At 33.5% G+C, this 6,295-nt stretch overlaps 1 long non-coding RNA gene across 1 annotated transcript; it reads left to right on the top strand.

Moving 5' to 3' along the window:
• The first annotated feature begins 2,626 nt into the window (after nt 1–2,626).
• Nucleotides 2,627–6,001, top strand: LOC120071705. The gene is made up of 3 exons (XR_005480315.1): nt 2,627–5,187; nt 5,269–5,424; nt 5,495–6,001. It is a non-coding gene; the product is annotated as an uncharacterized LOC120071705 (long non-coding RNA).
• The last annotated feature ends 294 nt before the right edge of the window (nt 6,002–6,295 follow it).

Here is a 6,295-nt window from a genome sequence, read left to right as displayed (position 1 = left end):
AGCAAGTTGTCACTAATGAGTTTGGGACATGTCAGAAGTGTGATAGACCAATGTGTTCCTAACATAAAAATCTTCGAAAAAATAGTCAATAGTCAAAAGAACTTGGTTGAGGATGGAAACACCCATGAAGAAACCTTAGAAATGACTAATGAAAAAAGTGAAATATCTAAAGATAATAATGAAATTTCAATAAACCATGTCATGAGAAGAAAAAGATGGAATCGAACTAATGTAGTTCTTGACAACATTTTTGCATATAATATTGCTTTTGATGTTATATCTGAAAATGAGGATTCTAAACTAAAATGTATTGAATAATGTCGACATAGAAAAGTTGGCTTCAGAAGAAAGTAGCAATTGATGCAGAATTAAACTCATTATGAAAACGTCAGTTTTTTTTACCATAGTTCAAACATAAGGAGATATCAAGCCTATGGGATACAAATGGATATTTGTAAGAAAAACAAAGGAATATAATAAGGTCACAAGATATAAAGCAAGACTAGTTGCAAAAGGTTTTTCACAAAAATCTAGTATAGATTATAAGGAGACATATTCTCCGGTGGTAGATGCAAGTATGAAAGTCTAGACATACATCTTAAGGATGTATTCAAAACATATTTATATGGATATCTTGATAATGACATTTAAATGAGAATCCTAGATGAATTTAAGATAACATAAATCAAGTTCTTGGAAATTGTATCCGATAAAGTTACAAAGATCATTATATAGATCGAAACAATTAAGAGGAGTGTGGTACGATTGCCTAAGTGGATATTTGTTAAAATAAGGATGTCAAAACAATCCAATATGTTCATGTGTTTTTATGAATAAATCATAGTCAAGATTTACTATTATAACAATATATGTTAATAACTTAAATATAATTGGAACTTTTGAAGAGCTTTTAAAGACAATAAAATATCTTATGATCTTGGAAAGACAAAATTTTGGTTTTGCTTGGAAATTGAGCATTTAGTAGATAGACTATTTGTTCATTAGTCAACTTATATAATTTTTTTTTTTAAAGTTTTATATGGACAAAGCACATCTATTGAATGTTCCAATGGAAATTCGTTAACTAGATGTAAAGAAAAATATATTTCATCTTCGTGATGATAATGAAAAAGTTTTTGGTCCTCAAATACCATATCTTAGTGCAATTGGTGCACTTATCTATCTTGCCAATAAGACAAGGCAAGATGTTGCATTTTCGGTAAATTTATTAGCTAGATTTAGTTCTTCTCCAACAAAAAGACATTAAAATGAAATTAAGACGTTATCTCTGATGAATGATTGATATGAGATTATTTTACTCAAAAATCAAATTTTGATCTAGTTGATTATGCATATTATGGATATTTATTTGATTCACACAAAACTAGATCTCAAACAGGCTATCTATCCACACATGGAAGAATTGTCGTATCAAGGTGATTGGTGAAACAAACCATAATAACCACTTTCTCAAATCAAGTTGAATTCTTGCACTTCATGAGGCTAGACAAAAATGTGCATGGCCAAGATCATTGGCACAACACATTCATGACACATGTGGATTGTCTTCTAGTAAAAATCCTCCAATGATATTATACGAAGACAAAACAACATGTATAGTCCAAATCAAAAGATGATATATTAAAGAAGATAGAATAAAGTATATTTCCCTAAAGTTTTTCAAATCTTTATATTAAAAGTGTGGCTCAAGCTATTCTGACGTATGTTATGGGTTGTACGCACCATTTGATGCGACTTTAATTTTGCAAGATTCTGGTAGAGTTCTAGTTAAGAGAAAAGAAAAACCATTGGGCATCTTTGAATAAATTGTATTCTCCATGAGAAGAAGGATTTGGCATTTTGATAAAATGGAGTGTCTATTCTATTGAGAATGGGTATAACTTGGCCAGGTTTCATTGCATCTCTCGTCCTACATCTAGCGGAGGGAATTGGATTAGTTGGTGGAAGGTGTGCTGTGCTAAAATCCCATCCAAGGATAAACATAATGTGTGGAAAGCTTTTCATAACCTTCACTATCGTCATATTCATATTTCTCCCTCCTGTCCTTCGTGTGGCGCTGCCGCTGAGACTAACTTTGGAACTGCCTCATTCTAACTTTGCCTCAGATTGACTTCCAATATTTTTGTTATGAAATCGACAATTAAAGAATACAAAAAAGGAACATAGAGATAGAAAAGATCGACATACAGATATACGTGGTTCACTAACGATATGTTAGTTACGTCAACGAATAGAGAGAGAACAGTATTATTAGGGAGAATGTTTCAGAAAATTACATCAAACGGTGCTTCAGAAAATTACATCAAACGGCGCCTCTAAGGTTAGAAAGTTTATATTGCACACTATTCTAAATCTTAGGGTCATAATCGTAAATAACTACAAATAAATAAATATGCTAAATACGAATTCGGAATAAGTTGTAACAAAATTCAAGGTATTCCAACTGTTTTGATACACAATTATGGTGGAAGAACTTTTTAACTGTTGTCGAATGAGTTTGTTGGATAATTTAAAGATTTTTCTTGATTTTATTTTATTCTAATTATTTATTTCATTTTAATTTGTTAGGTGCATGAGAAGGAGACAATTCCTCTCCAATTATTAATAAACAAAATTCTCACGTTAACTGGAATGTGATTACGTCTTCTTTACGCTTTTAATCGTCTTCTTCCCTGAGATGAGAAGACAGTTTTTACAGAAACTTTATTCACACAGAAACTTTAGAGTTGATTCCAGAAGGGCTTTTCTGAGCATACAAATCCAACGTAAATTGGTAAGATTACTTAACTGCATACAAGTTTTCTTATAGCGTGCCGTATCGTAAGAGTGGAGTGTTGAAATACTCATTACAAGTACGGGCACAACTTCTCTATGGACAAGTTTAACAGCGTGCCTCGACCCAAAATTACAGGCTTTCTCAAACCCTTTATTACTGATTAACTTTTGACTACTGATTTGTTTGGCTTTAGAATTCCTACACAATTTGCTTTTTCTGCATTAATGTTAATTTTTTCAACACTACTTTAAGTTTTTATTCTGTAATTTTCTCTACTAAAAGGGGAAAAAAAAAGGAAAAGATTAGTGAAGGAAACACTTCTTACCAAAGCATGCCAACTAAAACTACTGTCGTTAAAGGTCCAAAAAAAAAAAATATTTTGTGTCATGGAAATATCCTTAGTTTGTTGTCAGACAATGTTTATAAAATTTTCTATAGAACTAAAAATTCTATAGAACTATGCAAAGCCTTAGACAAGAAGTATGGATTAGAAGAATTAAGTTTTAAGAGACATGTAGTAGACAAATGACTTGATTTCAAAATGGTAGATGGTAAGTCTATTTGTGATCAAATTCATGAATTTGAAAACATTATTTTTTATTTCAAAACGAAGGGATTATTCTGGATAATATTGTATTAATGGTCTGCGTCATTACAAAATTATCCCCTTATTGGTAAAATTTGCAGATTCTTAAAACAAAAACTTGAGGATTTCTCTTATGATGAATTAGTCATTTCATTAAGAACCGAAGATAAACATCTTGAAAACTTGAAAGAAGAATATGGTTCCAATAGTCGGTCAAATTTTTGTAGAGAGAGCTTATAAACCTATGCCTAAAAATTTAAAGAAAAATGACTTTAAATGACTTTAAGGGGCTGTTTAAAAGCCCGTAATGGAATGGGATGGGAATGGGTTGATTACAGGCCCACGTTTGGGGCCAATAATGGAATGAGCATGGAAGAGGGTTTGTAATGGGAAATTGTTGGAGGGAATGGCGGATAACAATTTGTAATGGAAATGGGTTTGTAATGGGAAATTGTTCAAATAATCCCCTTTGGTTTTTCTCGGGCCTTCTCGGGCGAGATCGGGCCCGAGATTGTGTTTAAAACGTAATGAATTCAAATTATCCAATCGTGTAAAAGAATGAAAATACCACTGTTTAAAAAAACCTTTACATGATCTAGCTCCTCAACTCGCCTGAGATATCCCTACTTTCTCTGTGAAAATTTCCTTCTCTACAATTATTTACATCCTTAAGCTTACTTATTTTAGAGGCATTTCCTTCTTTAAGTATATTTTTTCATTTTTAATTCGAGGTTTTCTAGGTTTTTGAATGTATCTAAAGTATATGGATCATTACTCCTAACCCTTTCATATACAATGAAATCTAGCTTGATGATTGTGTATGTTGTAATATTTGTTCCTTTTTTGTGTATGTAATCTGTTATTGATGATTTTTTGAAATTTTCCCATGCTATTTCAATTGAATTTGTTTGAATCTCGATCGAGATTCGATAAAGTGGGTTTGAGATCATTTGGATGTGTATTGAGATTAGGTTTAATACCTTTGAGTGTAGGAAATTTTGTATACGATCTCGAGATAAATGTAGCCTGAGTTCATCCCTGATATTTTATATAGAATGGGACCAAAACCCTAATCTTGTGGCATGTCGGTATAAATGGCCTGAGTTCTTCTTGATTAGAGCACGATCTCAGGCGAGTTTTCCACCGAGTTCTTCACCAAGATTTAAGCCAGATTCCAGATTTATGTGTATTGTTTTGTTGTTATTTTGCCTACTTGATTGTTGAGTTGAATGTATGGGTTGTGGTCTGTGTGACAGATGGCATTGGTGACTAAAATCCATACTTCTGATTATTTTTTGGCAAATCTAACTTGTTATTCTCATGTAGCGAAAACAGTCTCGAATATTAAGAAAAATTTAACACCCAGGCAATTATATATGTTTAGACAACTGTTTTTGGCCATTTTATAGATGTGAAGTTAGTTTTTAATGGGCCTCTGTGTCATTATATTCTTCTGCGGGAGGTACAAGAGGATAGGAAAGACATTATTATTTCATTTACATTATTTCACGGTAAGTCAGTCGAATCACAGCAGCATTACGGCACTAGAGAAGGTCTATCATTTGCCCGGAACCTACCTAGTGAGAATCCAACTACTGAGGATCCACTGGTTGATGATCCATCTACTGAGGACTCAGATGTGGGGGACACAACTACTGAGTAAGTTGTTCGTGGTGAGGATCCACCTATTGATGATCACCCTTCTACCCACGATGGTGAAGGTGTTATCTCCATATATATATTATTAGGGGGTGAAGATACGACTGGTCCATGGGTACCTTTTCTGATAGAGCTGAAAGACGAGGTATGGTATTTTGATGTTCGTACAATTAGTTATTTAGGGTTTATGCTATTATTTGATGACAAATATTTATGACTTTTGCAGCCATTAGATGATGACAGCAAAGTGATTTCGTTGTCTCAGTTTCCAGATGTGGTCCATAGGGAAAGGACCAATAGGAAGAGGATAGAATCGTTGTTAGACAATGCAGATCCAACCCATGTGAAGAAGAGATTTATTACAACAGATAAAACCGTATAGGTCAGTAAATATAACATAAAGTGTATTGTTAATTCACCATATTTCCTAACTATAAATTCTTGATGTGTAGAATTTTCTTAGATGTAGCCCAGGATTGTATGGAGAGATTAAGAAGGGCACTAGCCCATTAGAGGTGGAATACACCTAGGTTAAAGATGATACAGTTCTGCGATACGTGTAAGGGAAATAAGCAGATACCACATACATTGGAAGGATGTTGACTACATGGTAGGTGGTTTTCATTGGGTGCTTGTGGTGACCGACATGGTGGTCAGGATGATATTGGTATGAGACTCTCTTATAATGATGACATCTGATGACGAGTTGTCAAATGAGCTGGATAACATGTGAACTGTGCTTCTAGCTCGACTAGAAAAAGTTGGAGTCCTTTCACCAAAGGCAAACTTGCCCGTGACACCTTGAGAGTGTATCGAGTGAAGAATGCACTGCAACAGTCTACAGGAAGAATTGCGGTATATTCTGTGAAATATTTTGAATATGATGTAACTAAATACCTATTAGATACACTTAGGTAAGATAACATTCCCCTTATTCGTCGTCAGTTGACTATACAATTATGGGCCAATAGAGCCTTTTTGTAATTGTTCTAAGTATGTTCATTATCAATATAATGTGATTCTTAAAAGACAAATGTCCACATGTTTACTATTTAACATACCATTCAATTTTCAATTATCATTTCAACCTTCTGTTGTTCAACATAACATATATAACATTCTTTTTGTAAACCTCAGGGGGCACTTGAACCGAGATGCCCCTAGATTTATCTTCTTTTTCATTCTCAGGGTCCTTATTGTCCCGAGTACAGCTCGAGAGTTCAACCTTAGTACATTCTGTTTGTAAATCTCAG

This window comes from Benincasa hispida, chromosome 2 (assembly GCF_009727055.1).
Source record: "Benincasa hispida cultivar B227 chromosome 2, ASM972705v1, whole genome shotgun sequence".
NCBI classification, from domain to species: Eukaryota; Viridiplantae; Streptophyta; class Magnoliopsida; order Cucurbitales; family Cucurbitaceae; genus Benincasa; species Benincasa hispida.
The sequence above is the reverse complement of the archived record's forward strand: the minus strand, read 5'-3'. Positions and strand labels throughout refer to the sequence as shown.